General features: G+C 40.4%; 15 non-coding genes across 15 annotated transcripts; all 15 read right to left on the bottom strand.

Annotated features, from left to right (window-relative positions):
* Nucleotides 1-36: 36 nt before the first annotated feature.
* trnak-uuu (transfer RNA lysine (anticodon UUU)) lies at nucleotides 37-109 on the bottom strand. Its single transcript has one exon. It is a non-coding gene; the product is annotated as a tRNA-Lys (tRNA).
* Nucleotides 110-1,812: 1,703 nt separating this feature from the next.
* trnak-uuu (transfer RNA lysine (anticodon UUU)) lies at nucleotides 1,813-1,885 on the bottom strand. The gene has a single exon. It is a non-coding gene; the product is annotated as a tRNA-Lys (tRNA).
* Nucleotides 1,886-3,586: 1,701 nt separating this feature from the next.
* trnak-uuu (transfer RNA lysine (anticodon UUU)) lies at nucleotides 3,587-3,659 on the bottom strand. The gene has a single exon. It is a non-coding gene; the product is annotated as a tRNA-Lys (tRNA).
* A 1,697-nt stretch (nucleotides 3,660-5,356) lies between these two features.
* On the bottom strand, nucleotides 5,357-5,429 carry trnak-uuu (transfer RNA lysine (anticodon UUU)). Its single transcript has one exon. It is a non-coding gene; the product is annotated as a tRNA-Lys (tRNA).
* Nucleotides 5,430-7,140: 1,711 nt separating this feature from the next.
* On the bottom strand, nucleotides 7,141-7,213 carry trnak-uuu (transfer RNA lysine (anticodon UUU)). The gene has a single exon. It is a non-coding gene; the product is annotated as a tRNA-Lys (tRNA).
* Nucleotides 7,214-8,934: 1,721 nt separating this feature from the next.
* On the bottom strand, nucleotides 8,935-9,007 carry trnak-uuu (transfer RNA lysine (anticodon UUU)). Its single transcript has one exon. It is a non-coding gene; the product is annotated as a tRNA-Lys (tRNA).
* Nucleotides 9,008-10,704: 1,697 nt separating this feature from the next.
* On the bottom strand, nucleotides 10,705-10,777 carry trnak-uuu (transfer RNA lysine (anticodon UUU)). The gene has a single exon. It is a non-coding gene; the product is annotated as a tRNA-Lys (tRNA).
* A 1,733-nt stretch (nucleotides 10,778-12,510) lies between these two features.
* On the bottom strand, nucleotides 12,511-12,583 carry trnak-uuu (transfer RNA lysine (anticodon UUU)). The gene has a single exon. It is a non-coding gene; the product is annotated as a tRNA-Lys (tRNA).
* A 1,697-nt stretch (nucleotides 12,584-14,280) lies between these two features.
* trnak-uuu (transfer RNA lysine (anticodon UUU)) lies at nucleotides 14,281-14,353 on the bottom strand. The gene has a single exon. It is a non-coding gene; the product is annotated as a tRNA-Lys (tRNA).
* A 1,697-nt stretch (nucleotides 14,354-16,050) lies between these two features.
* trnak-uuu (transfer RNA lysine (anticodon UUU)) lies at nucleotides 16,051-16,123 on the bottom strand. The gene has a single exon. It is a non-coding gene; the product is annotated as a tRNA-Lys (tRNA).
* A 1,703-nt stretch (nucleotides 16,124-17,826) lies between these two features.
* trnak-uuu (transfer RNA lysine (anticodon UUU)) lies at nucleotides 17,827-17,899 on the bottom strand. Its single transcript has one exon. It is a non-coding gene; the product is annotated as a tRNA-Lys (tRNA).
* Nucleotides 17,900-19,630: 1,731 nt separating this feature from the next.
* On the bottom strand, nucleotides 19,631-19,703 carry trnak-uuu (transfer RNA lysine (anticodon UUU)). Its single transcript has one exon. It is a non-coding gene; the product is annotated as a tRNA-Lys (tRNA).
* Nucleotides 19,704-21,434: 1,731 nt separating this feature from the next.
* Nucleotides 21,435-21,507, bottom strand: trnak-uuu (transfer RNA lysine (anticodon UUU)). Its single transcript has one exon. It is a non-coding gene; the product is annotated as a tRNA-Lys (tRNA).
* Nucleotides 21,508-23,212: 1,705 nt separating this feature from the next.
* On the bottom strand, nucleotides 23,213-23,285 carry trnak-uuu (transfer RNA lysine (anticodon UUU)). Its single transcript has one exon. It is a non-coding gene; the product is annotated as a tRNA-Lys (tRNA).
* A 1,724-nt stretch (nucleotides 23,286-25,009) lies between these two features.
* trnak-uuu (transfer RNA lysine (anticodon UUU)) lies at nucleotides 25,010-25,082 on the bottom strand. The gene has a single exon. It is a non-coding gene; the product is annotated as a tRNA-Lys (tRNA).
* Nucleotides 25,083-27,587: the final 2,505 nt, after the last annotated feature.

Genomic DNA, 27,587 nt, shown 5'->3' with positions numbered 1-27,587 from the left:
TGCGAATGTAAAGTTGAGTATCGCGATTTAAAACAGCGCCCGAACAGGGACTTGAACCCTGGACCCTCAGATTAAAAGTCTGATGCTCTACCGACTGAGCTATCCGGGCTCTTGCAATTCCAAGCTCACAAAAGTACTTTCATTGGCTGCAGTGCATCATTGCATCTCCGACAAATTCAATTTACTTGTCCATAATCCAACCTGTACTGCACATTTCTCCCACAAATCCAGATTGACTGCCTCAGACCAGCATCACTTCAGAAATATTAACACACCCACAAAAGACACGCTCGTTAGCAGCGGAGTCAGATGTGACAAGTGCCGTCCCCCAGATATCTATATTAGATCATCAACTGTTCACCGTATTTATGACTGACTTGGATGGAGCACTGTACATCATATTTTGAAGATCGCACTAAGTTAGACGGTCCGCTCGTAGTGCAGTTGGGAAATGGAGGTAACCAAATGGACAGAGACAGACACAGTAAGCCGGCCAAAACAAATGCAAATCGAGTTCAATGTACGCAAGTGTGACACCAGCCACTTTGGAACAAAGTAATATAGTTCTGAGTATTTTCTCAATAATGGGAAGCTATTAACTGTTGAGGAGCAAAGAGGTTTATGAGTCCCAGTTCAAAAATTATTATTAGCTTGTAGACATGGAGTAAAGACATTTGATAAAGTCCCGCATATGGGACATTGGGCTAAATTTGAAACGCATGTAATTGAAGGCAAATTATTTGCCTGGTTAGGAAATTGGTGGCACGGCAGGAGACAAAGTTTGCAGATGATGATCAGGTACATTAATTGGCAGAATATGACGAGTGGTGTCTCTGATTGATCACTTTTGGGAACTCAACTAATCACCGATTTCTTTAACGACTTACTTGATGGGATTGAGAGCCACACATCCAAGTTTGAGGATGACAAATAAGATAGGTGGCATTATAATCAGTTGAGATGGAAGCAAGAAATTTGACCAGAAATTCATAGATTAAGTGAATGTGCAATTTTCTGGCAAGTGTGACGTGATTCACTGCCGATCTTTATAGGAGTATTTAGAATACACTCCTTATAATGTTAAGCTGGAAACAGTTGAGATCCAAATAGACTTGTGTCCCTGTACAAATATTACTAAACGGTCATGGACAGTACAGAAAAGATTCAAAAAGCTAATTGAAAAGTGATACTTTTTTTCTGTAGGATTACAATATAAGAGGGTGAAATGATGCCACAGCTGTACATAGCACTGGTTAGGCCACAGCTGCGGTACTGTGTTCAATTCTTGGCATCACAGCTTGGGAATGTATTATTAGGCTTAAAAAGTGAAGGAGACATAGAGTCCAAGGGACAAATTACAACGGGATATTGCACAAACTCGGTTTTTTTTCCTGGAATTTAGAAGCTTAAGTGGTGATTTGATTGAAGTATTCACGATATTAAGAGGAAATGCCAGTGTAGATAGCGAGAAGCTATTTCTGAGGATTGACCCATCTGGGAGAAGGGGCCATAGCCTCAACATTAGATCCAAGCGTTTCAGGAGAGAAATTTGTGTGACAGAAATTTGTAACACACTTCCGCAAACAGCAAATAAAGCTGGGCCAGTTGTCAATTTTGAACTTGAGATTGAGAGATGTTTGTTAACCAAAGGTATTAAGGGATCTGGAGCAAAGGAATGCAAACAGATATCGATCGATGACTTAATTAAATGGCAGAAAGGCTCCAGGCATGAAATGGCCTGCTCCTGTTGTTATTTTCTTTGCTAAATGATCAAAGTGCGAATGTAAAGTTGAGTATCGCGATTTAAAACAGCGCCCGAACAGGGACTTGAACCCTGGACCCTCAGATTAAAAGTCTGATGTTCTACCGACTGAGCTATCCGGGCTCTTGCAATTCAAAGTTCACAAAAGTACTTTCATTGGCTGCAGTGCATCATTGCATCTCCGACAAATTCAATTTATTTGTCCATAATCCAACCTGTACAGCACATTTCTCCCACAAATCCAGATTGACTGCCTCAGACCAGCATCACTTCAGAAATATTAACACACCCACAAAAGACACGCTCGTTAGCAGCGGAGTCAGATGTGACAAGTGCCGTCCCCCAGATATCTGTATTAGATCATCAACTGTTCACCGTATTTATGACTGACTTGGATGGAGCAATGGAGCAATGTACATCATATTTTGAAGATCGCACTAAGTTAGACGGTCCGCTCGTAGTGCAGTTGGGAAATGGAGGTAACCAAATGGACAGAGACAGACACAGTAAGCCGGCCAAAACAAATGCAAATCGAGTTCAATATACGCAAGTGTGACACCAGCCACTTTGGAACAAAGTAATATAGTTCTGAGTATTTTCGCAATAATGGGAAGCTATTAACTGTTGAGGAGCAAAGAGGTTTATGAGTCCCAGTTCAAAAATTATTATTAGCTTGTAGACATGGAGCAAAGACATTTGATAAAGACCCGCATATGGGACATTGGGCTAAATTTGAAACGCATGTAATTGAAGGCAAATTATTTACCTGGTTAGGAAATTGGTGGCACGGCAGGAGACAAAGTTTGCAGATGATGATCAGGTACATTAATTGGCAGAATATGACGAGTGGTGTCTCTGATTGATCACTTTTGGGAACTCAACTAATCACCGATTTCTTTAACGACTTACTTGATGGGATTGAGAGCCACACATCCAAGTTTGAGGATGACAAATAAGATAGGTGGCATTATAATCAGTTGAGATGGAAGCAAGAAATTTGACCAGATATTAATAGATTAAGTGAATGTGCAATTTTCTGGCAAGTGTGACGTGATTCACTGCCGATCTTTATAGGAGTATTTAGAATACACTCCTTATAATGTTAAGCTGGAAACAGTTGAGATCCAAATAGACTTGTGTCCCTGTACAAATATTACTAAACGGTCATGGACAGGTACAGAAAAGATTCAAAAAGCTAATTGAAAAGTGATACTTATATCTGTAGGATTACAATATAAGAGGGTGAAATGATGCCACAGCTGTACATAGCACTGGTTAGGCCACAGCTGCGGTACTGTGTTCAATTCTTGGCATCACAGCTTGGGAATGTATTATTAGGCTTAAAAAGTGAAGGAGACATAGAGTCCAAGGGACAAATTACAACGGGATATTGCACAAACTCGGGTTTTTTTCCTGGAATTTAGAAGCTTAAGTGGTGATTTGATTGAAGTATTCACGATATTAAGAGGAAATGCCAGTGTAGATAGCGAGAAGCTATTTCTGAGGATTGACCCATCTGGGAGAAGGGGCCATAGCCTCAACATTAGATCCAAGCGTTTCAGGAGAGAAATTTGTGTGACAGAAATTTGTAACACACTTCCGCAAACAGCAAATAAAGCTGGGCCAGTTGTCAATTTTGAACTTGAGATTGAGAGATGTTTGTTAACCAAAGGTATTAAGGGATCTGGAGCAAAGGAATGCAAACGGATATCGATCGATGACTTAATTAAATGGCAGAAAGGCTCCAGAGGCATGAAATGGCCTGCTCCTGTTGTTATTTTCTTTGCTAAATGATCAAAGTGCGAATATCGCGATTTAAAACAGCGCCCGAACAGGGACTTGAACCCTGGACCCTCAGATTAAAAGTCTGATGCTCTACCGACTGAGCTATCCGGGCTCTTGCAATTCCAAGCTCACAAAAGTACTTTCATTGGCTGCAGTGCATCATTGCATCTCCGACAAATTCAATTTACTTGTCCATAATCCAACCTGTACTGCACATTTCTCCCACAAATCCAGATTGACTGCCTCAGACCAGCATCACTTCAGAAATATTAACACACCCACAAAAGACACGCTCGTTAGCAGCGGAGTCAGATGTGACAAGTGCCGTCCCCCAGATATCTATATTAGATCATCAACTGTTCACCGTATTTATGACTGACTTGGATGGAGCACTGTACATCATATTATGAAGATCGCACTAAGTTAGACGGTCCGCTCGTAGTGCAGTTGGGAAATGGAGGTAACCAAATGGACAGAGACAGTAAGCCGGCCAAAACAAATGCAAATCGAGTTCAATGTACGCAAGTGTGACACCAGCCACTTTGGAACAAAGTAATATAGTTCTGAGTATTTTCTCAATAATGGGAAGCTATTAACTGTTGAGGAGCAAAGAGGTTTATGAGTCCCAGTTCAAAAATTATTATTAGCTTGTAGACATGGAGCAAAGACATTTGATAAAGTCCCGCATATGGGACATTGGGCTAAATTTGAAACGCATGTAATTGAAGGCAAATTATTTGCCTGGTTAGGAAATTGGTGGCACGGCAGGAGACAAAGTTTGCAGATGATGATCAGGTACATTAATTGGCAGAATATGACGAGTGGTGTCTCTGATTGATCACTTTTGGGAACTCAACTAATCACCGATTTCTTTAACGACTTACTTGATGGGATTGAGAGCCACACATCCAAGTTTGAGGATGACAAATAAGATAGGTGGCATTATAATCAGTTGAGATGGAAGCAAGAAATTTGACCAGATATTCATAGATTAAGTGAATGTGCAATTTTCTGGCAAGTGTGACGTGATTCACTGCCGATCTTTATAGGAGTATTTAGAATACACTCCTTATAATGTTAAGCTGGAAACAGTTGAGATCCAAATAGACTTGTGTCCCTGTACAAATATTACTAAACGGTCATGGACAGTACAGAAAAGATTCAAAAAGCTAATTGAAAAGTGATACTTTTTTTCTGTAGGATTACAATATAAGAGGGTGAAATGATGCCACAGCTGTACATAGCACTGGTTAGGCCACAGCTGCGGTACTGTGTTCAATTCTTGGCATCACAGCTTGGGAATGTATTATTAGGCTTAAAAAGTGAAGGAGACATAGAGTCCAAGGGACAAATTACAACGGGATATTGCACAAACTCGGTTTTTTTTCCTGGAATTTAGAAGCTTAAGTGGTGATTTGATTGAAGTATTCACGATATTAAGAGGAAATGCCGGTGTAGATAGCGAGAAGCTATTTCTGAGGATTGACCCATCTGGGAGAAGGGGCCATAGCCTCAACATTAGATCCAAGCGTTTCAGGAGAGAAATTTGTGTGACAGAAATTTGTAACACACTTCCGCAAACAGCAAATAAAGCTGGGCCAGTTGTCAATTTTGAACTTGAGATTGAGAGATGTTTGTTAACCAAAGGTATTAAGGGATCTGGAGCAAAGGAATGCAAACAGATATCGATCGATGACTTAATTAAATGGCAGAAAGGCTCCAGGCATGAAATGGCCTGCTCCTGTTGTTATTTTCTTTGCTAAATGATCAAAGTGCGAATGTAAAGTTGAGTATCGCGATTTAAAACAGCGCCCGAACAGGGACTTGAACCCTGGACCCTCAGATTAAAAGTCTGATGTTCTACCGACTGAGCTATCCGGGCTCTTGCAATTCAAAGTTCACAAAAGTACTTTCATTGGCTGCAGTGCATCATTGCATCTCCGACAAATTCAATTTATTTGTCCATAATCCAACCTGTACAGCACATTTCTCCCACAAATCCAGATTGACTGCCTCAGACCAGCATCACTTCAGAAATATTAACACACCCACAAAAGACACGCTCGTTAGCAGCGGAGTCAGATGTGACAAGTGCCGTCCCCCAGATATCTGTATTAGATCATCAACTGTTCACCGTATTTATGACTGACTTGGATGGAGCAATGGAGCAATGTACATCATATTTTGAAGATCGCACTAAGTTAGACGGTCCGCTCGTAGTGCAGTTGGGAAATGGAGGTAACCAAATGGACAGAGACAGACACAGTAAGCCGGCCAAAACAAATGCAAATCGAGTTCAATGTACGCAAGTGTGACACCAGCCACTTTGGAACAAAGTAATATAGTTCTGAGTATTTTCTCAATAATGGGAAGCTATTAACTGTTGAGGAGCAAAGAGGTTTATGAGTCCCAGTTCAAAAATTATTATTAGCTTGTAGACATGGAGTAAAGACATTTGATAAAGTCCCGCATATGGGACATTGGGCTAAATTTGAAACGCATGTAATTGAAGGCAAATTATTTGCCTGGTTAGGAAATTGGTGGCACGGCAGGAGACAAAGTTTGCAGATGATGATCAGGTACATTAATTGGCAGAATATGACGAGTGGTGTCTCTGATTGATCACTTTTGGGAACTCAACTAATCACCGATTTCTTTAACGACTTACTTGATGGGATTGAGAGCCACACATCCAAGTTTGAGGATGACAAATAAGATAGGTGGCATTATAATCAGTTGAGATGGAAGCAAGAAATTTGACCAGAAATTCATAGATTAAGTGAATGTGCAATTTTCTGGCAAGTGTGACGTGATTCACTGCCGATCTTTATAGGAGTATTTAGAATACACTCCTTATAATGTTAAGCTGGAAACAGTTGAGATCCAAATAGACTTGTGTCCCTGTACAAATATTACTAAACGGTCATGGACAGTACAGAAAAGATTCAAAAAGCTAATTGAAAAGTGATACTTTTTTTCTGTAGGATTACAATATAAGAGGGTGAAATGATGCCACAGCTGTACATAGCACTGGTTAGGCCACAGCTGCGGTACTGTGTTCAATTCTTGGCATCACAGCTTGGGAATGTATTATTAGGCTTAAAAAGTGAAGGAGACATAGAGTCCAAGGGACAAATTACAACGGGATATTGCACAAACTCGGTTTTTTTTCCTGGAATTTAGAAGCTTAAGTGGTGATTTGATTGAAGTATTCACGATATTAAGAGGAAATGCCAGTGTAGATAGCGAGAAGCTATTTCTGAGGATTGACCCATCTGGGAGAAGGGGCCATAGCCTCAACATTAGATCCAAGCGTTTCAGGAGAGAAATTTGTGTGACAGAAATTTGTAACACACTTCCGCAAACAGCAAATAAAGCTGGGCCAGTTGTCAATTTTGAACTTGAGATTGAGAGATGTTTGTTAACCAAAGGTATTAAGGGATCTGGAGCAAAGGAATGCAAACAGATATCGATCGATGACTTAATTAAATGGCAGAAAGGCTCCAGGCATGAAATGGCCTGCTCCTGTTGTTATTTTCTTTGCTAAATGATCAAAGTGCGAATGTAAAGTTGAGTATCGCGATTTAAAACAGCGCCCGAACAGGGACTTGAACCCTGGACCCTCAGATTAAAAGTCTGATGTTCTACCGACTGAGCTATCCGGGCTCTTGCAATTCAAAGTTCACAAAAGTACTTTCATTGGCTGCAGTGCATCATTGCATCTCCGACAAATTCAATTTATTTGTCCATAATCCAACCTGTACAGCACATTTCTCCCACAAATCCAGATTGACTGCCTCAGACCAGCATCACTTCAGAAATATTAACACACCCACAAAAGACACGCTCGTTAGCAGCGGAGTCAGATGTGACAAGTGCCGTCCCCCAGATATCTGTATTAGATCATCAACTGTTCACCGTATTTATGACTGACTTGGATGGAGCAATGGAGCAATGTACATCATATTTTGAAGATCGCACTAAGTTAGACGGTCCGCTCGTAGTGCAGTTGGGAAATGGAGGTAACCAAATGGACAGAGACAGACACAGTAAGCCGGCCAAAACAAATGCAAATCGAGTTCAATATACGCAAGTGTGACACCAGCCACTTTGGAACAAAGTAATATAGTTCTGAGTATTTTCGCAATAATGGGAAGCTATTAACTGTTGAGGAGCAAAGAGGTTTATGAGTCCCAGTTCAAAAATTATTATTAGCTTGTAGACATGGAGCAAAGACATTTGATAAAGACCCGCATATGGGACATTGGGCTAAATTTGAAACGCATGTAATTGAAGGCAAATTATTTACCTGGTTAGGAAATTGGTGGCACGGCAGGAGACAAAGTTTGCAGATGATGATCAGGTACATTAATTGGCAGAATATGACGAGTGGTGTCTCTGATTGATCACTTTTGGGAACTCAACTAATCACCGATTTCTTTAACGACTTACTTGATGGGATTGAGAGCCACACATCCAAGTTTGAGGATGACAAATAAGATAGGTGGCATTATAATCAGTTGAGATGGAAGCAAGAAATTTGACCAGATATTAATAGATTAAGTGAATGTGCAATTTTCTGGCAAATTGATTCAAATATTAGCAAGTGTGACGTGATTCACTGCCGATCTTTATAGGAGTATTTAGAATACACTCCTTATAATGTTAAGCTGGAAACAGTTGAGATCCAAATAGACTTGTGTCCCTGTACAAATATTACTAAACGGTCATGGACAGGTACAGAAAAGATTCAAAAAGCTAATTGAAAAGTGATACTTATATCTGTAGGATTACAATATAAGAGGGTGAAATGATGCCACAGCTGTACATAGCACTGGTTAGGCCACAGCTGCGGTACTGTGTTCAATTCTTGGCATCACAGCTTGGGAATGTATTATTAGGCTTAAAAAGTGAAGGAGACATAGAGTCCAAGGGACAAATTACAACGGGATATTGCACAAACTCGGGTTTTTTTCCTGGAATTTAGAAGCTTAAGTGGTGATTTGATTGAAGTATTCACGATATTAAGAGGAAATGCCAGTGTAGATAGCGAGAAGCTATTTCTGAGGATTGACCCATCTGGGAGAAGGGGCCATAGCCTCAACATTAGATCCAAGCGTTTCAGGAGAGAAATTTGTGTGACAGAAATTTGTAACACACTTCCGCAAACAGCAAATAAAGCTGGGCCAGTTGTCAATTTTGAACTTGAGATTGAGAGATGTTTGTTAACCAAAGGTATTAAGGGATCTGGAGCAAAGGAATGCAAACGGATATCGATCGATGACTTAATTAAATGGCAGAAAGGCTCCAGAGGCATGAAATGGCCTGCTCCTGTTGTTATTTTCTTTGCTAAATGATCAAAGTGCGAATATCGCGATTTAAAACAGCGCCCGAACAGGGACTTGAACCCTGGACCCTCAGATTAAAAGTCTGATGCTCTACCGACTGAGCTATCCGGGCTCTTGCAATTCCAAGCTCACAAAAGTACTTTCATTGGCTGCAGTGCATCATTGCATCTCCGACAAATTCAATTTACTTGTCCATAATCCAACCTGTACTGCACATTTCTCCCACAAATCCAGATTGACTGCCTCAGACCAGCATCACTTCAGAAATATTAACACACCCACAAAAGACACGCTCGTTAGCAGCGGAGTCAGATGTGACAAGTGCCGTCCCCCAGATATCTATATTAGATCATCAACTGTTCACCGTATTTATGACTGACTTGGATGGAGCACTGTACATCATATTATGAAGATCGCACTAAGTTAGACGGTCCGCTCGTAGTGCAGTTGGGAAATGGAGGTAACCAAATGGACAGAGACAGTAAGCCGGCCAAAACAAATGCAAATCGAGTTCAATGTACGCAAGTGTGACACCAGCCACTTTGGAACAAAGTAATATAGTTCTGAGTATTTTCTCAATAATGGGAAGCTATTAACTGTTGAGGAGCAAAGAGGTTTATGAGTCCCAGTTCAAAAATTATTATTAGCTTGTAGACATGGAGCAAAGACATTTGATAAAGTCCCGCATATGGGACATTGGGCTAAATTTGAAACGCATGTAATTGAAGGCAAATTATTTGCCTGGTTAGGAAATTGGTGGCACGGCAGGAGACAAAGTTTGCAGATGATGATCAGGTACATTAATTGGCAGAATATGACGAGTGGTGTCTCTGATTGATCACTTTTGGGAACTCAACTAATCACCGATTTCTTTAACGACTTACTTGATGGGATTGAGAGCCACACATCCAAGTTTGAGGATGACAAATAAGATAGGTGGCATTATAATCAGTTGAGATGGAAGCAAGAAATTTGACCAGATATTCATAGATTAAGTGAATGTGCAATTTTCTGGCAAGTGTGACGTGATTCACTGCCGATCTTTATAGGAGTATTTAGAATACACTCCTTATAATGTTAAGCTGGAAACAGTTGAGATCCAAATAGACTTGTGTCCCTGTACAAATATTACTAAACGGTCATGGACAGTACAGAAAAGATTCAAAAAGCTAATTGAAAAGTGATACTTTTTTTCTGTAGGATTACAATATAAGAGGGTGAAATGATGCCACAGCTGTACATAGCACTGGTTAGGCCACAGCTGCGGTACTGTGTTCAATTCTTGGCATCACAGCTTGGGAATGTATTATTAGGCTTAAAAAGTGAAGGAGACATAGAGTCCAAGGGACAAATTACAACGGGATATTGCACAAACTCGGTTTTTTTTCCTGGAATTTAGAAGCTTAAGTGGTGATTTGATTGAAGTATTCACGATATTAAGAGGAAATGCCGGTGTAGATAGCGAGAAGCTATTTCTGAGGATTGACCCATCTGGGAGAAGGGGCCATAGCCTCAACATTAGATCCAAGCGTTTCAGGAGAGAAATTTGTGTGACAGAAATTTGTAACACACTTCCGCAAACAGCAAATAAAGCTGGGCCAGTTGTCAATTTTGAACTTGAGATTGAGAGATGTTTGTTAACCAAAGGTATTAAGGGATCTGGAGCAAAGGAATGCAAACAGATATCGATCGATGACTTAATTAAATGGCAGAAAGGCTCCAGGCATGAAATGGCCTGCTCCTGTTGTTATTTTCTTTGCTAAATGATCAAAGTGCGAATGTAAAGTTGAGTATCGCGATTTAAAACAGCGCCCGAACAGGGACTTGAACCCTGGACCCTCAGATTAAAAGTCTGATGTTCTACCGACTGAGCTATCCGGGCTCTTGCAATTCAAAGTTCACAAAAGTACTTTCATTGGCTGCAGTGCATCATTGCATCTCCGACAAATTCAATTTATTTGTCCATAATCCAACCTGTACAGCACATTTCTCCCACAAATCCAGATTGACTGCCTCAGACCAGCATCACTTCAGAAATATTAACACACCCACAAAAGACACGCTCGTTAGCAGCGGAGTCAGATGTGACAAGTGCCGTCCCCCAGATATCTGTATTAGATCATCAACTGTTCACCGTATTTATGACTGACTTGGATGGAGCAATGGAGCAATGTACATCATATTTTGAAGATCGCACTAAGTTAGACGGTCCGCTCGTAGTGCAGTTGGGAAATGGAGGTAACCAAATGGACAGAGACAGACACAGTAAGCCGGCCAAAACAAATGCAAATCGAGTTCAATATACGCAAGTGTGACACCAGCCACTTTGGAACAAAGTAATATAGTTCTGAGTATTTTCGCAATAATGGGAAGCTATTAACTGTTGAGGAGCAAAGAGGTTTATGAGTCCCAGTTCAAAAATTATTATTAGCTTGTAGACATGGAGCAAAGACATTTGATAAAGACCCGCATATGGGACATTGGGCTAAATTTGAAACGCATGTAATTGAAGGCAAATTATTTACCTGGTTAGGAAATTGGTGGCACGGCAGGAGACAAAGTTTGCAGATGATGATCAGGTACATTAATTGGCAGAATATGACGAGTGGTGTCTCTGATTGATCACTTTTGGGAACTCAACTAATCACCGATTTCTTTAACGACTTACTTGATGGGATTGAGAGCCACACATCCAAGTTTGAGGATGACAAATAAGATAGGTGGCATTATAATCAGTTGAGATGGAAGCAAGAAATTTGACCAGATATTAATAGATTAAGTGAATGTGCAATTTTCTGGCAAATTGATTCAAATATTAGCAAGTGTGACGTGATTCACTGCCGATCTTTATAGGAGTATTTAGAATACACTCCTTATAATGTTAAGCTGGAAACAGTTGAGATCCAAATAGACTTGTGTCCCTGTACAAATATTACTAAACGGTCATGGACAGGTACAGAAAAGATTCAAAAAGCTAATTGAAAAGTGATACTTATATCTGTAGGATTACAATATAAGAGGGTGAAATGATGCCACAGCTGTACATAGCACTGGTTAGGCCACAGCTGCGGTACTGTGTTCAATTCTTGGCATCACAGCTTGGGAATGTATTATTAGGCTTAAAAAGTGAAGGAGACATAGAGTCCAAGGGACAAATTACAACGGGATATTGCACAAACTCGGGTTTTTTTCCTGGAATTTAGAAGCTTAAGTGGTGATTTGATTGAAGTATTCACGATATTAAGAGGAAATGCCAGTGTAGATAGCGAGAAGCTATTTCTGAGGATTGACCCATCTGGGAGAAGGGGCCATAGCCTCAACATTAGATCCAAGCGTTTCAGGAGAGAAATTTGTGTGACAGAAATTTGTAACACACTTCCGCAAACAGCAAATAAAGCTGGGCCAGTTGTCAATTTTGAACTTGAGATTGAGAGATGTTTGTTAACCAAAGGTATTAAGGGATCTGGAGCAAAGGAATGCAAACGGATATCGATCGATGACTTAATTAAATGGCAGAAAGGCTCCAGAGGCATGAAATGGCCTGCTCCTGTTGTTATTTTCTTTGCTAAATGATCAAAGTGCGAATGTAAAGTTGAGTATCGCGATTTAAAACAGCGCCCGAACAGGGACTTGAACCCTGGACCCTCAGATTAAAAGTCTGATGCTCTACCGACTGAGCTATCCGGGCTCTTGCAATTCCAAGCTCACAAAAGTACTTTCATTGGCTGCAGTGCATCATTGCATCTCCGACAAATTCAATTTACTTGTCCATAATCCAACCTGTACTGCACATTTCTCCCACAAATCCAGATTGACTGCCTCAGACCAGCATCACTTCAGAAATATTAACACACCCACAAAAGACACGCTCGTTAGCAGCGGAGTCAGATGTGACAAGTGCCGTCCCCCAGATATCTATATTAGATCATCAACTGTTCACCGTATTTATGACTGACTTGGATGGAGCACTGTACATCATATTATGAAGATCGCACTAAGTTAGACGGTCCGCTCGTAGTGCAGTTGGGAAATGGAGGTAACCAAATGGACAGAGACAGTAAGCCGGCCAAAACAAATGCAAATCGAGTTCAATGTACGCAAGTGTGACACCAGCCACTTTGGAACAAAGTAATATAGTTCTGAGTATTTTCTCAATAATGGGAAGCTATTAACTGTTGAGGAGCAAAGAGGTTTATGAGTCCCAGTTCAAAAATTATTATTAGCTTGTAGACATGGAGCAAAGACATTTGATAAAGTCCCGCATATGGGACATTGGGCTAAATTTGAAACGCATGTAATTGAAGGCAAATTATTTGCCTGGTTAGGAAATTGGTGGCACGGCAGGAGACAAAGTTTGCAGATGATGATCAGGTACATTAATTGGCAGAATATGACGAGTGGTGTCTCTGATTGATCACTTTTGGGAACTCAACTAATCACCGATTTCTTTAACGACTTACTTGATGGGATTGAGAGCCACACATCCAAGTTTGAGGATGACAAATAAGATAGGTGGCATTATAATCAGTTGAGATGGAAGCAAGAAATTTGACCAGATATTCATAGATTAAGTGAATGTGCAATTTTCTGGCAAGTGTGACGTGATTCACTGCCGATCTTTATAGGAGTATTTAGAATACACTCCTTATAATGTTAAGCTGGAAACAGTTGAGATCCAAATAGACTTGTGTCCCTGTACAAATATTACTAAACGGTCATGGACAGTACAGAAAAGATTCAAAAAGCTAATTGAAAAGTGATACTTTTTTTCTGTAGGATTACAATATAAGAGGGTGAAATGATGCCACAGCTGTACATAGCACTGGTTAGGCCACAGCTGCGGTACTGTGTTCAATTCTTGGCATCACAGCTTGGGAATGTATTATTAGGCTTAAAAAGTGAAGGAGACATAGAGTCCAAGGGACAAATTACAACGGGATATTGCACAAACTCGGTTTTTTTTCCTGGAATTTAGAAGCTTAAGTGGTGATTTGATTGAAGTATTCACGATATTAAGAGGAAATGCCAGTGTAGATAGCGAGAAGCTATTTCTGAGGATTGACCCATCTGGGAGAAGGGGCCATAGCCTCAACATTAGATCCAAGCGTTTCAGGAGAGAAATTTGTGTGACAGAAATTTGTAACACACTTCCGCAAACAGCAAATAAAGCTGGGCCAGTTGTCAATTTTGAACTTGAGATTGAGAGATGTTTGTTAACCAAAGGTATTAAGGCATCTGGAGCAAAGGAATGCAAACAGATATCGATCGATGACTTAATTAAATGGCAGAAAGGCTCCAGGCATGAAATGGCCTGCTCCTGTTGTTATTTTCTTTGCTAAATGATCAAAGTGCGAATGTAAAGTTGAGTATCGCGATTTAAAACAGCGCCCGAACAGGGACTTGAACCCTGGATCCTCAGATTAAAAGTCTGATGCTGTACCGACTGAGCTATCCGGGCTCTTGCAATTCCAAGCTCACAAAAGTACTTTCATTGGCTGCAGTGCATCATTGCATCTCCGACAAATTCAATTTACTTGTCCATAATCCAACCTGTACTGCACATTTCTCCCACAAATCCAGATTGACTGCCTCAGACCAGCATCACTTCAGAAATATTAACACACCCACAAAAGACACGCTCGTTAGCAGCGGAGTCAGATGTGACAAGTGCCGTCCCCCAGATATCTATATTAGATCATCAACTGTTCACCGTATTTATGACTGACTTGGATGGAGCACTGTACATCATATTTTGAAGATCGCACTAAGTTAGACGGTCCGCTCGTAGTGCAGTTGGGAAATGGAGGTAACCAAATGGACAGAGACAGTAAGCCGGCCAAAACAAATGCAAATCGAGTTCAATGTACGCAAGTGTGACACCAGCCACTTTGGAACAAAGTAATATAGTTCTGAGTATTTTCTCAATAATGGGAAGCTATTAACTGTTGAGGAGCAAAGAGGTTTATGAGTCCCAGTTCAAAAATTATTATTAGCTTGTAGACATGGAGCAAAGACATTTGATAAAGTCCCGCATATGGGACATTGGGCTAAATTTGAAACGCATGTAATTGAAGGCAAATTATTTGCCTGGTTAGGAAATTGGTGGCACGGCAGGAGACAAAGTTTGCAGATGATGATCAGGTACATTAATTGGCAGAATATGACGAGTGGTGTCTCTGATTGATCACTTTTGGGAACTCAACTAATCACCGATTTCTTTAACGACTTACTTGATGGGATTGAGAGCCACACATCCAAGTTTGAGGATGACAAATAAGATAGGTGGCATTATAATCAGTTGAGATGGAAGCAAGAAATTTGACCAGATATTCATAGATTAAGTGAATGTGCAATTTTCTGGCAAGTGTGACGTGATTCACTGCCGATCTTTATAGGAGTATTTAGAATACACTCCTTATAATGTTAAGCTGGAAACAGTTGAGATCCAAATAGACTTGTGTCCCTGTACAAATATTACTAAACGGTCATGGACAGTACAGAAAAGATTCAAAAAGCTAATTGAAAAGTGATACTTTTTTTCTGTAGGATTACAATATAAGAGGGTGAAATGATGCCACAGCTGTACATAGCACTGGTTAGGCCACAGCTGCGGTACTGTGTTCAATTCTTGGCATCACAGCTTGGGAATGTATTATTAGGCTTAAAAAGTGAAGGAGACATAGAGTCCAAGGGACAAATTACAACGGGATATTGCACAAACTCGGTTTTTTTTCCTGGAATTTAGAAGCTTAAGTGGTGATTTGATTGAAGTATTCACGATATTAAGAGGAAATGCCAGTGTAGATAGCGAGAAGCTATTTCTGAGGATTGACCCATCTGGGAGAAGGGGCCATAGCCTCAACATTAGATCCAAGCGTTTCAGGAGAGAAATTTGTGTGACAGAAATTTGTAACACACTTCCGCAAACAGCAAATAAAGCTGGGCCAGTTGTCAATTTTGAACTTGAGATTGAGAGATGTTTGTTAACCAAAGGTATTAAGGCATCTGGAGCAAAGGAATGCAAACAGATATCGATCGATGACTTAATTAAATGGCAGAAAGGCTCCAGGCATGAAATGGCCTGCTCCTGTTGTTATTTTCTTTGCTAAATGATCAAAGTGCGAATGTAAAGTTGAGTATCGCGATTTAAAACAGCGCCCGAACAGGGACTTGAACCCTGGATCCTCAGATTAAAAGTCTGATGCTGTACCGACTGAGCTATCCGGGCTCTTGCAATTCCAAGCTCACAAAAGTACTTTCATTGGCTGCAGTGCATCATTGCATCTCCGACAAATTCAATTTACTTGTCCATAATCCAACCTGTACTGCACATTTCTCCCACAAATCCAGATTGACTGCCTCAGACCAGCATCACTTCAGAAATATTAACACACCCACAAAAGACACGCTCGTTAGCAGCGGAGTCAGATGTGACAAGTGCCGTCCCCCAGATATCTATATTAGATCATCAACTGTTCACCGTATTTATGACTGACTTGGATGGAGCACTGTACATCATATTTTGAAGATCGCACTAAGTTAGACGGTCCGCTCGTAGTGCAGTTGGGAAATGGAGGTAACCAAATGGACAGAGACAGACACAGTAAGCCGGCCAAAACAAATGCAAATCGAGTTCAATGTACGCAAGTGTGACACCAGCCACTTTGGAACAAAGTAATATAGTTCTGAGTATTTTCTCAATAATGGGAAGCTATTAACTGTTGAGGAGCAAAGAGGTTTATGAGTCCCAGTTCAAAAATTATTATTAGCTTGTAGACATGGAGCAAAGACATTTGATAAAGTCCCGCATATGGGACATTGGGCTAAATTTGAAACGCATGTAATTGAAGGCAAATTATTTGCCTGGTTAGGAAATTGGTGGCACGGCAGGAGACAAAGTTTGCAGATGATGATCAGGTACATTAATTGGCAGAATATGACGAGTGGTGTCTCTGATTGATCACTTTTGGGAACTCAACTAATCACCGATTTCTTTAACGACTTACTTGATGGGATTGAGAGCCACACATCCAAGTTTGAGGATGACAAATAAGATAGGTGGCATTATAATCAGTTGAGAAGGAAGCAAGAAATTTGACCAGATATTCATAGATTAAGTGAATGTGCAATTTTCTGGCAAGTGTGACGTGATTCACTGCCGATCTTTATAGGAGTATTTAGAATACACTCCTTATAATGTTAAGCTGGAAACAGTTGAGATCCAAATAGACTTGTGTCCCTGTACAAATATTACTAAACGGTCATGGACAGTACAGAAAAGATTCAAAAAGCTAATTGAAAAGTGATACTTTTTTTCTGTAGGATTACAATATAAGAGGGTGAAATGATGCCACAGCTGTACATAGCACTGGTTAGGCCACAGCTGCGGTACTGTGTTCAATTCTTGGCATCACAGCTTGGGAATGTATTATTAGGCTTAAAAAGTGAAGGAGACATAGAGTCCAAGGGACAAATTACAACGGGATATTGCACAAACTCGGTTTTTTTTCCTGGAATTTAGAAGCTTAAGTGGTGATTTGATTGAAGTATTCACGATATTAAGAGGAAATGCCAGTGTAGATAGCGAGAAGCTATTTCTGAGGATTGACCCATCTGGGAGAAGGGGCCATAGCCTCAACATTAGATCCAAGCGTTTCAGGAGAGAAATTTGTGTGACAGAAATTTGTAACACACTTCCGCAAACAGCAAATAAAGCTGGGCCAGTTGTCAATTTTGAACTTGAGATTGAGAGATGTTTGTTAACCAAAGGTATTAAGGGATCTGGAGCAAAGGAATGCAAACAGATATCGATCGATGACTTAATTAAATGGCAGAAAGGCTCCAGGCATGAAATGGCCTGCTCCTGTTGTTATTTTCTTTGCTAAATGATCAAAGTGCGAATGTAAAGTTGAGTATCGCGATTTAAAACAGCGCCCGAACAGGGACTTGAACCCTGGACCCTCAGATTAAAAGTCTGATGTTCTACCGACTGAGCTATCCGGGCTCTTGCAATTCAAAGTTCACAAAAGTACTTTCATTGGCTGCAGTGCATCATTGCATCTCCGACAAATTCAATTTATTTGTCCATAATCCAACCTGTACAGCACATTTCTCCCACAAATCCAGATTGACTGCCTCAGACCAGCATCACTTCAGAAATATTAACACACCCACAAAAGTCACGTACGTTAGCAGCGGAGTCAGATGTGACAAGTGCCGTCCCCCAGATATCTGTATTAGATCATCAACTGTTCACCGTATTTATGACTGACTTGGATGGAGCAATGGAGCAATGTACATCATATTTTGAAGATCGCACTAAGTTAGACGGTCCGCTCGTAGTGCAGTTGGGAAATGGAGGTAACCAAATGGACAGAGACAGACACAGTAAGCCGGCCAAAACAAATGCAAATCGAGTTCAATATACGCAAGTGTGACACCAGCCACTTTGGAACAAAGTAATATAGTTCTGAGTATTTTCGCAATAATGGGAAGCTATTAACTGTTGAGGAGCAAAGAGGTTTATGAGTCCCAGTTCAAAAATTATTATTAGCTTGTAGACATGGAGCAAAGACATTTGATAAAGACCCGCATATGGGACATTGGGCTAAATTTGAAACGCATGTAATTGAAGGCAAATTATTTACCTGGTTAGGAAATTGGTGGCACGGCAGGAGACAAAGTTTGCAGATGATGATCAGGTACATTAATTGGCAGAATATGACGAGTGGTGTCTCTGATTGATCACTTTTGGGAACTCAACTAATCACCGATTTCTTTAACGACTTACTTGATGGGATTGAGAGCCACACATCCAAGTTTGAGGATGACAAATAAGATAGGTGGCATTATAATCAGTTGAGATGGAAGCAAGAAATTTGACCAGATATTCATAGATTAAGTGAATGTGCAATTTTCTGGCAAATTGATTCAAATATTAGCAAGTGTGACGTGATTCACTGCCGATCTTTATAGGAGTATTTAGAATACACTCCTTATAATGTTAAGCTGGAAACAGTTGATATCCAAATAGACTTGTGTCCCTGTACAAATATTACTAAACGGTCATGGACAGGTACAGAAAAGATTCAAAAAGCTAATTGAAAAGTGATACTTATATCTGTAGGATTACAATATAAGAGGGTGAAATGATGCCACAGCTGTACATAGCACTGGTTAGGCCACAGCTGCGGTACTGTGTTCAATTCTTGGCATCACAGCTTGGGAATGTATTATTAGGCTTAAAAAGTGAAGGAGACATAGAGTCCAAGGGACAAATTACAACGGGATATTGCACAAACTCGGGTTTTTTTCCTGGAATTTAGAAGCTTAAGTGGTGATTTGATTGAAGTATTCACGATATTAAGAGGAAATGCCAGTGTAGATAGCGAGAAGCTATTTCTGAGGATTGACCCATCTGGGAGAAGGGGCCATAGCCTCAACATTAGATCCAAGCGTTTCAGGAGAGAAATTTGTGTGACAGAAATTTGTAACACACTTCCGCAAACAGCAAATAAAGCTGGGCCAGTTGTCAATTTTGAACTTGAGATTGAGAGACGTTTGTTAACCAAAGGTATTAAGGGATCTGGAGCAAAGGAATGCAAACGGATATCGATCGATGACTTAATTAAATGGCAGAAAGGCTCCAGGCATGAAATGGCTTGCTCCTGTTGTTATTTTTTTTGCTAAATGATCAAAGTGCGAATGTAAAGTTGAGTATCGCGATTTAAAACAGCGCCCGAACAGGGACTTGAACCCTAGACCCTCAAATTAAAAGTCTGATGCTCTACCGACTGAGCTATCCGGGCTTTTGCAATTCAAAGTTCACAAAAGTACTTTCATTGGCTGCAGTGCATCATTGCATCTCCGACAAATTCAATTTATTTGTCCATAATCCAACCTGTACAGCACATTTCTCCCACAAATCCAGATTGACTGCCTCAGACCAGCATCACTTCAGAAATATTAACACACCCACAAAAGTCACGTACGTTAGCAGCGGAGTCAGATGTGACAAGTGCCGTCCCCCAGATATCTGTATTAGATCGTCAACTGTTCACCGTATTTATGACTGACTTGGATGGAGCAATGGAGCAATGTACATCATATTTTGAAGATCGCACTAAGTTAGACGGTCCGCTCGTAGTGCAGTTGGGAAATGGAGGTAACCAAATGGACAGAGACAGACACAGTAAGCCGGCCAAAACAAATGCAAATCGAGTTCAATATACGCAAGTGTGACACCAGCCACTTTGGAACAAAGTAATATAGTTCTGAGTATTTTCGCAATAATGGGAAGCTATTAACTGTTGAGGAGCAAAGAGGTTTATGAGTCCCAGTTCAAAAATTATTATTAGCTTGTAGACATGGAGCAAAGACATTTGATAAAGACCCGCATATGGGACATTGGGCTAAATTTGAAACGCATGTAATTGAAGGCAAATTATTTACCTGGTTAGGAAATTGGTGGCACGGCAGGAGACAAAGTTTGCAGATGATGATCAGGTACATTAATTGGCAGAATATGACGAGTGGTGTCTCTGATTGATCACTTTTGGGAACTCAACTAATCACCGATTTCTTTAACGACTTACTTGATGGGATTGAGAGCCACACATCCAAGTTTGAGGATGACAAATAAGATAGGTGGCATTATAATCAGTTGAGATGGAAGCAAGAAATTTGACCAGATATTCATAGATTAAGTGAATGTGCAATTTTCTGGCAAATTGATTCAAATATTAGCAAGTGTGACGTGATTCACTGCCGATCTTTATAGGAGTATTTAGAATACACTCCTTATAATGTTAAGCTGGAAACAGTTGAGATCCAAATAGACTTGTGTCCCTGTACAAATATTACTAAACGGTCATGGACAGGTACAGAAAAGATTCAAAAAGCTAATTGAAAAGTGATACTTATATCTGTAGGATTACAATATAAGAGGGTGAAATGATGCCACAGCTGTACATAGCACTGGTTAGGCCACAGCTGCGGTACTGTGTTCAATTCTTGGCATCACAGCTTGGGAATGTATTATTAGGCTTAAAAAGTGAAGGAGACATAGAGTCCAAGGGACAAATTACAACGGGATATTGCACAAACTCGGGTTTTTTTCCTGGAATTTAGAAGCTTAAGTGGTGATTTGATTGAAGTATTCACGATATTAAGAGGAAATGCAAGTGTAGATAGCGAGAAGCTATTTCTGAGGATTGACCCATCTGGGAGAAGGGGCCATAGCCTCAACATTAGATCCAAGCGTTTCAGGAGAGAAATTTGTGTGACAGAAATTTGTAACACACTTCCGCAAACAGCAAATAAAGCTGGGCCAGTTGTCAATTTTGAACTTGAGATTGAGAGACGTTTGTTAACCAAAGGTATTAAGGGATCTGGAGCAAAGGAATGCAAACGGATATCGATCGATGACTTAATTAAATGGCAGAAAGGCTCCAGGCATGAAATGGCTTGCTCCTGTTGTTATTTTTTTTGCTAAATGATCAAAGTGCGAATGTAAAGTTGAGTATCGCGATTTAAAACAGCGCCCGAACAGGGACTTGAACCCTAAACCCTCAAATTAAAAGTCTGATGCTCTACCGACTGAGCTATCCGGGCTTTTGCAAATCAAAGCTCACAAAAGTACTTTCATTGGCTGCAGTGCATCATTGCATCTCCGACAAATTCAATTTACTTGTCCATAATCCAACCTGTACAGCACATTTCTCCCACAAATCCAGATTGACTGCCTCAGACCAGCATCACTTCAGAAATATTAACACACCCACAAAAGTCACGTACGTTAGCAGCGGAGTCAGATGTGACAAGTGCCGTCCCCCAGATATCTGTATTAGATCATCAACTGTTCACCGTATTTATGACTGACTTGGATGGGGCAATGGAGCACTGTACATCATATTTTGAAGATCGCACTAAGTTAGACGGTCCGCTCGTAGTGCAGTTGGGAAATGGAAGTAACCAAATGGACAGAGACAGTAAGCCGGCCAAAACAAATGCAAATCGAGTTCAATGTACGCAAGTGTGACACCAGCCACTTTGGAACAAAGTAATATAGTTCTGAGTATTTTCTCAATAATGGGAAGCTATTAACTGTTGAGGAGCAAAGAGGTTTATGAGTCCCAGTTCAAAAATTATTATTAGCTTGTAGACATGGAGCAAAGACATTTGATAAAGTCCCGCATATGGGACATTGGGCTAAATTTGAAACGCATGTAATTGAAGGCAAATTATTTGCCTGGTTAGGAAATTGGTGGCACGGCAGGAGACAAAGTTTGCAGATGATGATCAGGTACATTAATTGGCAGAATATGACGAGTGGTGTCTCTGATTGATCACTTTTGGGAACTCAACTAATCACCGATTTCTTTAACGACTTACTTGATGGGATTGAGAGCCACACATCCAAGTTTGAGGATGACAAATAAGATAGGTGGCATTATAATCAGTTGAGATGGAAGCAAGAAATTTGACCAGATATTCATAGATTAAGTGAATGTGCAATTTTCTGGCAAGTGTGACGTGATTCACTGCCGATCTTTATAGGAGTATTTACAATACACTCCTTATAATGTTAAGCTGGAAACAGTTGAGATCCAAATAGACTTGTGTCCCTGTACAAATATTACTAAATCGTCATAGACAGGTACAGAAAAGATTCAAAAAGCTAATTGAAAAGTGATACTTATATCTGTAGGATTACAATATAAGAGGGTGAAATGATGCCACAGCTGTACATAGCACTGGTTAGGCCACAGCTGCGGTACTGTGTTCAATTCTTGGCATCACAGCTTGGGAATGTATTATTAGGCTTAAAAAGTGAAGGAGACATAGAGTCCAAGGGACAAATTACAACGGGATATTGCACAAACTCGGGTTTTTTTCCTGGAATTTAGAAGCTTAAGTGGTGATTTGATTGAAGTATTCACGATATTAAGAGGAAATGCCAGTGTAGATAGCGAGAAGCTATTTCTGAGGATTGACCCATCTGGGAGAAGGGGCCATAGCCTCAACATCAGATCCAAGCGTTTCAGGAGAGAAATTTGTGTGACAGAAATTTGTAACACACTTCCGCAAACAGCAAATAAAGCTGGGCCAGTTGTCAATTTTGAACTTGAGATTGAGAGACGTTTGTTAACCAAAGGTATTAAGGGATCTGGAGCAAAGGAATGCAAACGGATATCGATCGATGACTTAATTAAATGGCAGAAAGGCTCCAGGCATGAAATGGCTTGCTCCTGTTGTTATTTTTTTTGCTAAATGATCAAAGTGCGAATGTAAAGTTGAGTATCGCGATTTAAAACAGCGCCCGAACAGGGACTTGAACCCTAGACCCTCAAATTAAAAGTCTGATGCTCTACCGACTGAGCTATCCGGGCTTTTGCAATTCAAAGTTCACAAAAGTACTTTCATTGGCTGCAGTGCATCATTGCATCTCCGACAAATTCAATTTATTTGTCCATAATCCAACCTGTACAGCACATTTCTCCCACAAATCCAGATTGACTGCCTCAGACCAGCATCACTTCAGAAATATTAACACACCCACAAAAGTCACGTACGTTAGCAGCGGAGTCAGATGTGACAAGTGCCGTCCCCCAGATATCTGTATTAGATCGTCAACTGTTCACCGTATTTATGACTGACTTGGATGGAGCAATGGAGCAATGTACATCATATTTTGAAGATCGCACTAAGTTAGACGGTCCGCTCGTAGTGCAGTTGGGAAATGGAGGTAACCAAATGGACAGAGACAGTAAGCCAGCCAAAACAAATGCAAATCGAGTTCAATGCACGCAAGTGTGACACCAGCCACTTTGGAACAAAGTAATATAGTTCTGAGTATTTTCTCAATAATGGGAAGCTATTAACTGTTGAGGAGCAAAGAGGTTTATGAGTCCCAGTTCAAAAATTATTATTAGCTTGTAGACATGGAGCAAAGACATTTGATAAAGTCCCGCATATGGGACATTGGGCTAAATTTGAAACGCATGTAATTGAAGGCAAATTATTTACCTGGTTAGGAAATTGGTGGCACGGCAGGAGACAAAGTTTGCAGATGATGATCAGGTACATTAATTGGCAGAATATGACGAGTGGTTTCTCTGATTGATCACTTTTGGGAACTCAACTAATCACCGATTTCTTTAACGACTTACTTGATGGGATTGAGAGCCACACATCCAAGTTTGAGGATGACAAATAAGATAGGCGACATTATAATCAGTTGAGATGGAAGCAAGAAATTTGACCAGATATTCATAGATTAAGTGAATGTGCAATTTTCTGGCAAATTGATTTAAATATTAGCAAGTGTGACGTGATTCACTGCCGATCTTTATAGGAGTATTTAGAATACACTCCTTATAATGTTAAGCTGGAAACAGTTGAGATCCAAATAGACTTGTGTCCCTGTACAAATATTACTAAATCGTCATAGACAGGTACAGAAAAGATTCAAAAAGTTAATTGAAAATGATACTTATATCTGTAGGATTACAATATAAGAGGGTGAAATGATGCCACAGCTGTATGTAGCACTGGTTAGGCCACAGCTGCGGTACTGTGTTCAATTCTTGGCATCACAGCTTGGGAATGTATTATTAGGCTTAAAAAGTGAAGGAGACATCGAGTCCAAGGGACAAATTACAACGGGATATTGCACAAACTCGGTTTTTTTTCCTGGAATTTAGAAGCTTAAGTGGTGATTGGATTGAAGTATTCACGATATTAAGAGGAAATGCCAGTGTAGATAGCGAGAAGCTATTTCTGAGGATTGACCCATCTGGGAGAAGGGGCCATCGCCTCAACATTAGATCCAAGCGTTTCAGGAGAGAAATTTGTGTGACAGAAATTTGTAACACACTTCTGCAAACAGCAAATAAAGCTGGGCCAGTTGTCAATTTTGAACTTGAGATTGAGAGATGTTTGTTAACCAAAGGTATTAAGGGATCTGGAGCAAAGGAATGCAAACGGATATCGATCGATGACTTAATTAAATGGCAGAAAGGCTCCAGGCATGAAATGGCGTGCTCCTGTTGTTATTTTCTTTGCTAAATGATCAAAGTGCGAATGTAAAGTTGAGTATCGCGATTTAAAACAGCGCCCGAACAGGGACTTGAACCCTGGACCCTCAGATTAAAAGTCTGATGTTCTACCGACTGAGCTATCCGGGCTCTTGCAATTCAAAGTTCACAAAAGTACTTTCATTGGCTGCAGTGCATCATTGCATCTCCGACAAATTCAATTTACTTGTCCATAATCCAACCTGTACAGCACATTTCTCCCACAAATCCAGATTGACTGCCTCAGACCAGCATCACTTCAGAAATATTAACACACCCACAAAAGTCACGTACGTTAGCAGCGGAGTCAGATGTGACAAGTGCCGTCCCCCAGATATCTGTATTAGATCATCAACTGTTCACCGTATTTATGACTGACTTGGATGGAGCAATGGAGCACTGTACATCATATTTTGAAGATCGCACTAAGTTAGACGGTCCGCTCGTAGTGCAGTTGGGAAATGGAGGTAACCAAATGGACAGAGACAGACACAGTAAGCCGGCCAAAACAAATGCAAATCGAGTTCAATGTACGCAAGTGTGACACCAGCCACTTTGGAACAAAGTAATATAGTTCTGAGTATTTTCTCAATAATGGGAAGCTATTAACTGTTGAGGAGCAAAGAGGTTTATGAGTCCCAGTTCAAAAATTATTATTAGCTTGTAGACATGGAGCAAAGACATTTGATAAAGTCCCGCATATGGGACATTGGGCTAAATTTGAAACGCATGTAATTGAAGGCAAATTATTTACCTGGTTAGGAAATTGGTGGCACGGCAGGAGACAAAGTTTGCAGATGATGATCAGGTACATTAATTGGCAGAATATGACGAGTGGTGTCTCTGATTGATCACTTTTGGGAACTCAACTAATCACCGATTTCTTTAACGACTTACTTGATGGGATTGAGAGCCACACATCCAAGTTTGAGGATGACAAATAAGATAGGCGGCATTATAATCAGTTGAGATGGAAGCAAGAAATTTGACCAGATATTCATAGATTAAGTGAATGTGCAATTTTCTGGCAAATTGATTTAAATATTAGCAAGTGTGACGTGATTCACTGCCGATCTTTATAGGAGTATTTAGAATACACTCCTTATAATGTTAAGCTGGAAGCAGTTGAGATCCAAATAGACTTGTGTCCCTGTACAAATATTACTAAATCGTCATAGACAGGTACAGAAAAGATTCAAAAAGCTAATTGAAAAGTGATACTTATATCTGTAGGATTACAATATAAGAGGGTGAAATGATGCCACAGCTGTACAAAGCACTGGTTAGGCCACAGCTGCGGTACTGTGTTCAATTCTCGGCATCACAGCTTGGGAATGTATTATTAGGCTTAAAAAGTGAAGGAGACATAGAGTCCAAGGGACAAATTACAACGGGATATTGCAAAAACTCGTTTTTTTTTCCTGGAATTTAGAAGCTTAAGTGGTGATTTGATTGAAGTATTCACGATATTAAGAGGAAATGCTAGTGTAGATAGCGAGAAGCTATTTCTGATGATTGACCCATCTGGGAGAAGGGGCCATAACCTCAACATTAGATCCAAGCGTTTCAGGAGAGAAGTTTGTGTGACAGAAATTTGTAACACACTTTCGCAAACAGTAATTAAAGCTGGGCCAATTGTCAATTTTGAACTTGAGATTGAGAGATGTTTGTTAACCAAAGGTATTAAGGGATCTGGAGCAAAGGAATGCAAACGGATATCGATCGATGATTTAATTAAATGGCAGAAAGGCTCCAGGCATGAAATGGCCTGCTCCTGTTGTTATTTTCTTTGTTAAATGATCAAAGTGCGAATGTAAAGTTGAGTATCGCGATTTAAAAGCAGCGCCCGAACAGCGACGTGAACCCTGGACCCTCAGATTAAAAGTCTGATGCGCTACCGACTGAGCTATCCGGGCTCTTGCAATTCAAAGTTCACAAAAGTACTTTCATTGGCTGCAGTGCATCATTGCATCTCCGACAAATTCCTTTCACTTGTCCATAATACAACCTGTACAGCACATTTCTCCCACAAATCCGGATTGACTGCCTCAGAGCACCATGACTTCAGAAATATTAACCCACCCACAAAAGACACGCTCGTTAGCACCGGAGTCAGATGTGGCAAGTGCCGTCCCCCAGATATCTGTATTAGATCATCAACTGTTCACCGTATTTATGACTGACTTGGATGGAGCAATGGAGCACTATACATCATATTTTGAAGATCGCACTAAGTTAGACGGTCCGCTCGTAGTGCAGTTGGGAAATGGAGGTAACCAAACGGACAGAGACAGACACAGTAAGCCGGCAAAACAAAGGCAAATCGAGTTCAATGTACGCAAGTGTGACACCAGCCACTTTGGAACAAAATAAGATTGTTCTGAGTATTTTCTAAATAATGGGAAGCCATTAACTGTTGAGGAGCAAAGAGGTTTATGAGTCCCAGTTCACAAATTATTATTAGCTTGTAGACATGGAGCATAGACATTTTAAAAATTCCCGCATATGGGACATTGGGCTAAATTTGAAACGCATGTCATTGAAGGCAAATTATTAACCTGGTTAGGAAATTGGTGGCACGGCAGGAGACAAAGTTTGCAGATGATGATCAGGTAC

The sequence above is a fragment of the Somniosus microcephalus genome, unplaced genomic scaffold (genome assembly GCF_052327205.1).
Source record: "Somniosus microcephalus isolate GS21.2 unplaced genomic scaffold, FLI_Smic_1.0 unresolved_chr5, whole genome shotgun sequence".
NCBI classification, from domain to species: domain Eukaryota; kingdom Metazoa; phylum Chordata; class Chondrichthyes; order Squaliformes; family Somniosidae; genus Somniosus; species Somniosus microcephalus.
Note: the sequence above shows the minus strand (reverse complement) of the source record. Positions and strands in the feature narration are given on the sequence as shown.